Raw genomic sequence first — 7,500 nt, 5'->3', positions numbered from 1 at the left:
ATCTCCTCTTATCCTTCTCCGCCCTCCTCCCCCGCGCGACTCATGCCCTCGTGATCCATCCCCCGCTCAACCACGGGTGGGAGGGAGTTGTTGACGTCATGAATCACGGGACGGAAGGGCTCTTCTTCCTCTTCGCAGAAGAGGGGGAGGGACGTCTCCATTGTTCGCACCCTAACTATTAAATCGATCCGCAGCGCATCTAATCGATTTCTGAACATTTAAACAATGAAAGGTGTGCTATCTAGGGAACAAGCACTTATCGACATAGCTGACGAAAGGAACCTGTATGTTGTGTGCAATCGAATTCCAAATTCGTAACACTACCCCCTCCCCTTTTTACAGACTCGTCCCGAGTCGTCAAATTTTCGTGTGACCAGCATGTGTAAGTTTTCCCCTAGTACGTTCTACCTTCGGATCCCTGAGTGCGACATTTCTTTATACGTGTCCCAAAAATAAATAACCTAATGCACTGCGCAACTAACTAAACAAACTCTCACAGACTCATTCGGACAACTTAACTAAAATTGCCAGCGCTAAAACAAACATGCAGGTGAGGTTCCACGTATTTACAATTTTCATTTGACTTATCCATTACTTAACCATGGCCCAGGAATTGTGATCTGTGAAATGGGAGAAGGTAAAAGTCATTTCAAAGTTCATTGATGCAGGGGAATGGATGGAGATGGCCGCAAAACACAAATGAGCATGATGAATGCACGGGCTGCCTGCAGGGCAGTCCTTGCAAAACTGGATGTTCATGGCGCACATGGTGATGGATGGACACAGGGGCAAACACAAACAAAGGTGAGCAGGCATGGGGTCATGGCAGAGGCAGGCAAACGAGGCATGGCAAGGCAAGCCCATGCAGAACAGGCGGCTGCAGCACAACAGGCCGGCAGGTGAAGCTGGCCGGCCTCTGGTGTGGTTCCATCAGGTCTGGGTGGAGTGCGGTGGTGCCGGCCACTCTGAAGGCAGGCTCGGACCGAGCCTACTGTCTCCCCCCACTCTATCGCCTTTGCCTGTCTCTGTCCATACCCACTCCCTTAATTTGCCACAAAACAACAAAATTTCGCCCGTTTTTATTTCCCTTATATAATCGGCTCCCGAACCCCCTTTATCGTCATTGTCCGGCTAGCCTATCATGTCCACCTAGCCGACTCCCAACCCCTATGTTTCCTCTCTGGAGGGGAATAGGGAGAGACTAGCATCCTGTCTCGAGGCCCAATGAAGCCTCAGAATGGCCTCCTCAGAGTTCAGCAATGTACCTAGGTGAGTCCAGCGGCCTACAACGAGTGAAGGGATGGATGGTGCGAAGGGGTACATCTCCTAACTACCCTAACATTTATTACACCTGAAACTACCCCGGGGCTTTCCAAAAACGCCTCACACTTTAAAACTATTGGTTCTAAAAACCATGATTCCCGTCGTCTGTATTGGTGTCCATTATAAATTTGGGCCTTGCCCTCAAATTTTCATTCGTGCCCTCGCACAATTTCCTGGCTGGGCAGCGTGGCTCAACTGGCAGGAACTCCCCCTCTGCCGAACTCTACCCTAGGCCCGCAGGCTGCCTCCGAGCCTAGCTGCTCCCTATGAACGTGGGGAGGGGGGGTTGCCCTCTCTGGTATTGCCCCACTCTGATGCCCATGTGGCGTGTTGATGCCTCATGTCCCTTTGCGAGGGGCGCCCGTGCCCACTACACTGCCCCCGTGCATTCTGGCGCGACGGGTCCCGTTTCCGACGGGTCGCCCGTGCCCACTACACTATCCCGGCCCCTCTTGGGCCCTTGGCCTACTAGTCCGGTGCCCGGGGTGCCCACTAAACAAAACTCACCTTTCAACAGCCATGCTCCCAGCTGGTCCATGAACTCTTACACCCCTCCAAACGGGTTTCGTGCCTTCTCTCGACACCAACAAAACGACCTCCTGTTAATGAATTTGAATAACCCACTTGCGAACATTAAACTGACCCCGGGGTCACTTTGGTGGGAATCACTCCTCCCCCCAATCAGTCATCGCACCATGCATACTACATTCGCTCCACTCACACACTTAGGCCCGCTGTCCCACACTCATTCCTCACACACTTTCCATTTCACAACTCACACCAACACCCTATACTACCATCCTTCAACAAAATCCCCTGACTAACTTGTGCTCCCTCGTCATCCATTAAAACTCATGCACGTTCCATTTATTCTACGTAGCTAAGCTACGTCTCCACTACACATTTCCATATCTGTTCATGTCTCCAAAAATTCAAAAATTCCCGTTTCCTAAATCTAAACTTAAATCCCTCAAACTAATCCATTCCACGGGCTCCATGGAGGCCTTGTCCCTGCCCCACGAGGCTGGTCTAACTTTCGCTAACCCATCCCCCTAACTAGTACTTCCTGTGCCCCCCTACAGGGGGGTCTTCCATCCCCTGCCTGGGGCTCGTGTCCACTCAAAGCGGCGAGGCTTGCTTTTTTTTTATGCGCACACCAGCGCAACTCGCAACCTGCGCTCTTTCCCCGTGACGTCATGGCAGATGTTCGCGTACCTCGTCCCCTTGGACGGTAACATCCAGCAGGGATTTCCTTCTGCCGGTGGCCAACCATGCAGCCACGACGTCACCCTGCGCATTAAAAACAAGCCTCGCATTTCGAGGGGTTCCCCACGCGAACACATGTGCTCTGCTCGTCGGAGCTTACAAACACGCTCGCATGGAGAACCCGTCCGGTCCAAATCCATATCCCAGCCTAGCTTCTGTCCGTCTACGGGGTCGGCTCGAATCCACCGCGGCGTTTCCGGACCGGATTTCACTCGCGCACGTGGCGGCCTCGTGCGTAGCACAGCACGGACCCCGCGTGCGCTGCCGTGCAAACCCGGCACGGTCCCCAAAATAGCTACGGCCGCTACTCTGCCTTTGTCCACCGTCAGGCACCGTCGTCGTCGCACTCTCGCGCACAAACTCCCACGTGCCACGACGCTCACACACCTTGAGATGACATTCTCACCTGGGAACGTGGTTGCATGTTCTTGCATGCCAACCGCCATCTCCCTCACATACAGCGCTCTCACACACGCTGTCGCTCTCACACACGGCCGTTCACTCACGCATGCCATCTCACTCGCACACATGGTTCCACTCACACACGGCCTTCCACTTGCACAGGGGGTTTCATTCACACATGGCGTGCTGGGAAGCACGCATTTCGGCACACTCGTATACACACATTTCGACACAATCACACCGGGGATTTGTTCTACCACAAGGGGTCCCGGGGCCTTCACACCCCCCAAGTTTCGTGTGCACCCGTCAACAGCACTCGCCCCCTCTAACTCGCAAAGCTCGACCGGACTCATCTGGTCGAGATCCGTTTCAAGGGGGAATATTCCCTCCCCTCGTTCCTGGAGGAGGCTATCCGGCTGCTTGCACCGGGTCATGATACATTCCCCGAGCTCCCCTTCATCGTCCCTCGCTAACTCCATGTGTGTGTGCTCGTCTTTTACCCTGTCTTTATCGTGTAGTCTCTCCTCTACCATTTCCATCTCCCACGTCTCTGTTATTTCTTTTAATTCCTGCATCTCCCTTCGTGTCTCTGTTAATTCTATTTCCTTCGTTTTTACGTGCCTTATACACGTCTCAGTCACCCCTTTTAATTTTTCCCTCTGTGTCACCATCACTTTCTCTGTCACCTGCACGAGTCTCGCCCAACGCGTCTCCCGAATTATTTTGTCCTCCCCCGCTTCCATCGCGGCCCGGACAGCCATTGCACTCCCTCCCAGCTCGTTCGCTCCAACACGTGGCGCCGCCATTTTGAGCTTCACTGCCCGTGTTTCGCTCCTCGCAACTGCCATTGTTGCCTTTTGCCCAGCCTGGAGTTCCAGTCCCATGCGCTGTATCTCACCCCGTATTTGTTTCATTTCGTTTTTCACCTCGTTTTTCATTTGCTGCACATTCGTATCCATTTTGTTATTCATTTCATCCATTTTGTTTTGCATTTCCTTTGCGTTTCCATCCATTTTGTTTCCCATTTCATTTTTCATTCGTTGCATATCCCCACATCTCCACCAAATGGTTCGCGTCAAGCAAACTCAGCTGAAACGATCCGCCATTATCGGCCGCAGATCTGCCGGGGACCGGGGAAGGATTTTGACGGAGAGAGGGAAGGGTGTCAATAGCCGCGGCCCCCGCCGCTGCGCCCATTTCGGATTCTGTGTTTGATTGTGGGGGAAATTCAACCTGCATTATGGAGTCCTGCGCGGTGATCTCGTCCTGGGCCATGGATTCTACTATTTCTAAATCCATTTCTATTACCCCCTGCTCCCGTTCGCCTTGAACTGCCATCTTGCATATCGGAATTCATTTTAAAAGCTCGTAATTTGGGGGAACGGAGGGTCGCTTCGCACACCCTTGATCCGATTCCCGTTAATTTGGTTGGAGGCGGGATGGATTCGAATCTCACTCCCGGACAACAGTGTTGTAGATTTCCGCCAGCGTGCGAACGACCACGTCTAACCAATAGCGGTCGCTTTGCCCACCGAACGGACAATCCAGTCGCGGCTTTCTGGATCAACGCCGAAAACCAGCCACCATTTCTTGGGTGTGTGTGTTGTGTACGTGTGTCCGTGGGCCCGTGTCTACTAAGTAGTAAAAACTGTTAAGTGATTGTGTAGAACGGTTGTAGTTCTCCTGTCATGAGTGTTGGCCTTGTATAATTGCATATGTGTTTTGCCTTGTTTAATTGCATACGTGCATGCCTGCTTACGTATTTTATTACAATAAATGTCCTTGTGTGAATGTAAACCTGTTCGTTGCGTCCTCTTCCCTTAATTGAGCTGCCATCTTGCTCTCGGAATATAGTTTGTTTTAAATAGCCGGTGAAGTGATCGGCTCCAACGGGACTGCGCGATAATACACCGCTCGGTTATCCCAAAAGGAAGCGAGCTGCTGAAGCAGCTCGCTTCCAAGCGGTCCCGTTGAGGTACAATCTCACGGTAGTCTACCCGCGCGATTAATTAGGTATATCAACAATTCGGCGATTGACCCTGTAGTGCGGATAGAGTGCGGACAAGGTTGTGGTGTGCTTAAAAACACACCCGTGGCTGGTTTTCGGCGTTGGTCTGGAAAGCCGCGACTGGATTGTCATTGAGAATTATCCATCATTGGACTTGTGGTGATCAGCAAGTACAAGAGTTCTTCCCGAAAAAAAAGTCAGACGGTCGTTTCGTCAGTTCCCGTCAGACGGTCGTTTCGTCGGTTCCCGTCAGACGGCCGTTTCGTCGGTTCCAGTCAGACGGCCGTTTCATCGGTTCCAGTCAGACGGCCGTTTCGTCGGTTCCAGTCAGACGGCCGTTTCGTCGGTTCCAGTCAGACGGCCGTTTCGTCGGTTCCAGTCAGACGGCCGTTTCGTCGGTTCCAGTCAGACGGCCGTTTCGTCGGTTCCAGTCAGACGGCCGTTTCGTCGGTTCCAGTCAGACGGCCGTTTCGTCGGTTCCAGTCAGACGGCCGTTTCGTCGGTTCCAGTCAGACGGCCGTTTCGTCGGTTCCAGTCAGACGGCCGTTTCGTCCGTTCCAGTCAGACGGCCGTTTCATCGGTTCCAGTCAGGCGGCCGTTTCGTCCGTTCCAGTCAGACGGCCGTTTCGTCCGTTCCAGTCAGACGGCCGTTTCGTCCGTTCCAGTCAGACGGCCGTTTCGTCCGTTCCAGTCAGACGGCCGTTTCGTCCGTTCCAGTCAGACGGCCGTTTCGTCGGTTCCAGTCAGACGGCCGTTTCGTCGGTTCCAGTCAGACGGCCGTTTCATCGGTTCCAGTCAGACGGCCGTTTCGTCGGTTGCAGTCAGACGGTTGGTGAGCTGGCGACAGTTAGTGAGTGGTGACAGCCTTGCAGCCTTACAGTTTCTCACAGCGCCTCAGCGTCTCACAGCTCCTGGCAGCTGTCCGTCGGTTGTGGCTCCTGGTGGATCCTGACGGTGGGTGACACTCGAACCCTTAATGCTGGTTCTGCCCGAGACCTGCTCTTTGGCGTACCTGATTCTTGGGAGTGATGTTGACTGGCATTCAAGCCTGTTTGGGAGGCTGGGCACTGGCAACGGACAAGGCACGCACACACATTTCAGGACGTTTTATTTGATGGACGACTACTTCTATTTGGTGAGCGAGTCTGGATTTCTCTCCCCCCACCCCCCGAATGATCTGCTGGGTACCCTTGTGTCATATTTAATTGTGAAGTTAGGCATAGTGACAAGCATCTGCTCTTTGTGTCTTTTTCTATCAGTGCCTGATAAATTCTTTATTTGCTTGCGATCATTTTGATTGATTTGAATTTCCTTATTTTTGCCACACACATGAGGTGCCACGAGGAGGAGTGACGTCAGGGCCACATCGGCCATTTTGGAGTTAATGCCATATAGCACTATTTTAACCCTTCCCCTATCATCCGAGCCTATCATCATCGTATCATTAAAAAAATGTCGCTTTCATCACTCCTCCTCGCCGGGCCTCATATATATATATATATATATATATATATATATATATATATATATATATATATATATATATATATATATATATATATATATATATATATATATATATATGCACACACATATGTATAGCTGGCGAAACGTTGCCTGAGACTAGGTCTGCTCATATATATATATATATATATATATATATATATATATATATATATATATATATATATATATATATATATATATATATATATACATATATATACACATATATATATATATATATATATATATATATATATATATATATATATATATATATATATATACATACATATACATGAAGAGCTCTTTTCCAAAACGCGATAAACGCCAAAAACAAAAAAATCCAGTCATCAGCCGCAAATGATTGTCAACAGGTTGCCAGTCAACATTCCACATTTGTATCTTGTCACAACGCGATATTTCCCGTTCATTTACACAGCCCAATTTAGATCTTTTTTCCAAATTGCGACAAGCGCCATGCCACTTTTATTCCAAACCGCGATATATCGCCTCCCGGCCAATCTGCGTGCGGAATTTCCCACAACATGGTGGCTTCCGTTGTTTGACTCTGCTGCGTGATTCTTGGAGGCAATTTTCTGTGAAAATGGATAATTTTGATGGGACTCTCGAAGCAGTGATGCATTCAATCGGTGGAAGGAAGCGTAAGTTGAACAAGGACAATCATGAAAGGGAAAAAAGCAAAGAAAATTCGCCATTCTGGTGCTGGTAAAGTACCAACTGCGGCGTGTAAACATACTGCATAAAAAAATCCAAAACTTTGTCACACTGATAAGCTTACAGAAGACGACCTTCACCTGAACTTTGATAAATTCTATGAGAATACAAAGAAAGTAGAGCAGGGCAGGGAATTTCTTCAGTTCATGAAAATTACGAATGTAAAGCAGCATCGCAAGAAGGTGGATACAGTTGGTCGTAGGAAGAACAGGGACGTTTCCATGCAGTTCAGTCTGCTGACAGTGAACCACCCAGACAAA

General features: G+C 50.0%; 1 protein-coding gene and 1 long non-coding RNA gene across 10 annotated transcripts in view; one reads left to right on the top strand and one right to left on the bottom strand.

Annotated features, from left to right (window-relative positions):
• Positions 1–7,500, bottom strand: part of LOC147031974 (transcription factor RFX3-like) — a 248,527-nt gene that overhangs the window by 33,695 nt on the left and 207,332 nt on the right. The gene's annotated exons all lie outside the window — the stretch shown is intronic.
• The window catches only part of LOC147031977 (uncharacterized), an 84,938-nt gene that overhangs the window by 50,159 nt on the left and 27,279 nt on the right, over positions 1–7,500 (top strand). The window lies entirely within an intron of this gene.

This window comes from Eptatretus burgeri, chromosome 2 (assembly GCF_056783735.1).
Source record: "Eptatretus burgeri isolate ZD-2024b chromosome 2, Ebu_testis_v1, whole genome shotgun sequence".
NCBI lineage: Eukaryota > Metazoa > Chordata > Myxini > Myxiniformes > Myxinidae > Eptatretus > Eptatretus burgeri.
Note: the sequence above shows the minus strand (reverse complement) of the source record. Positions and strands in the feature narration are given on the sequence as shown.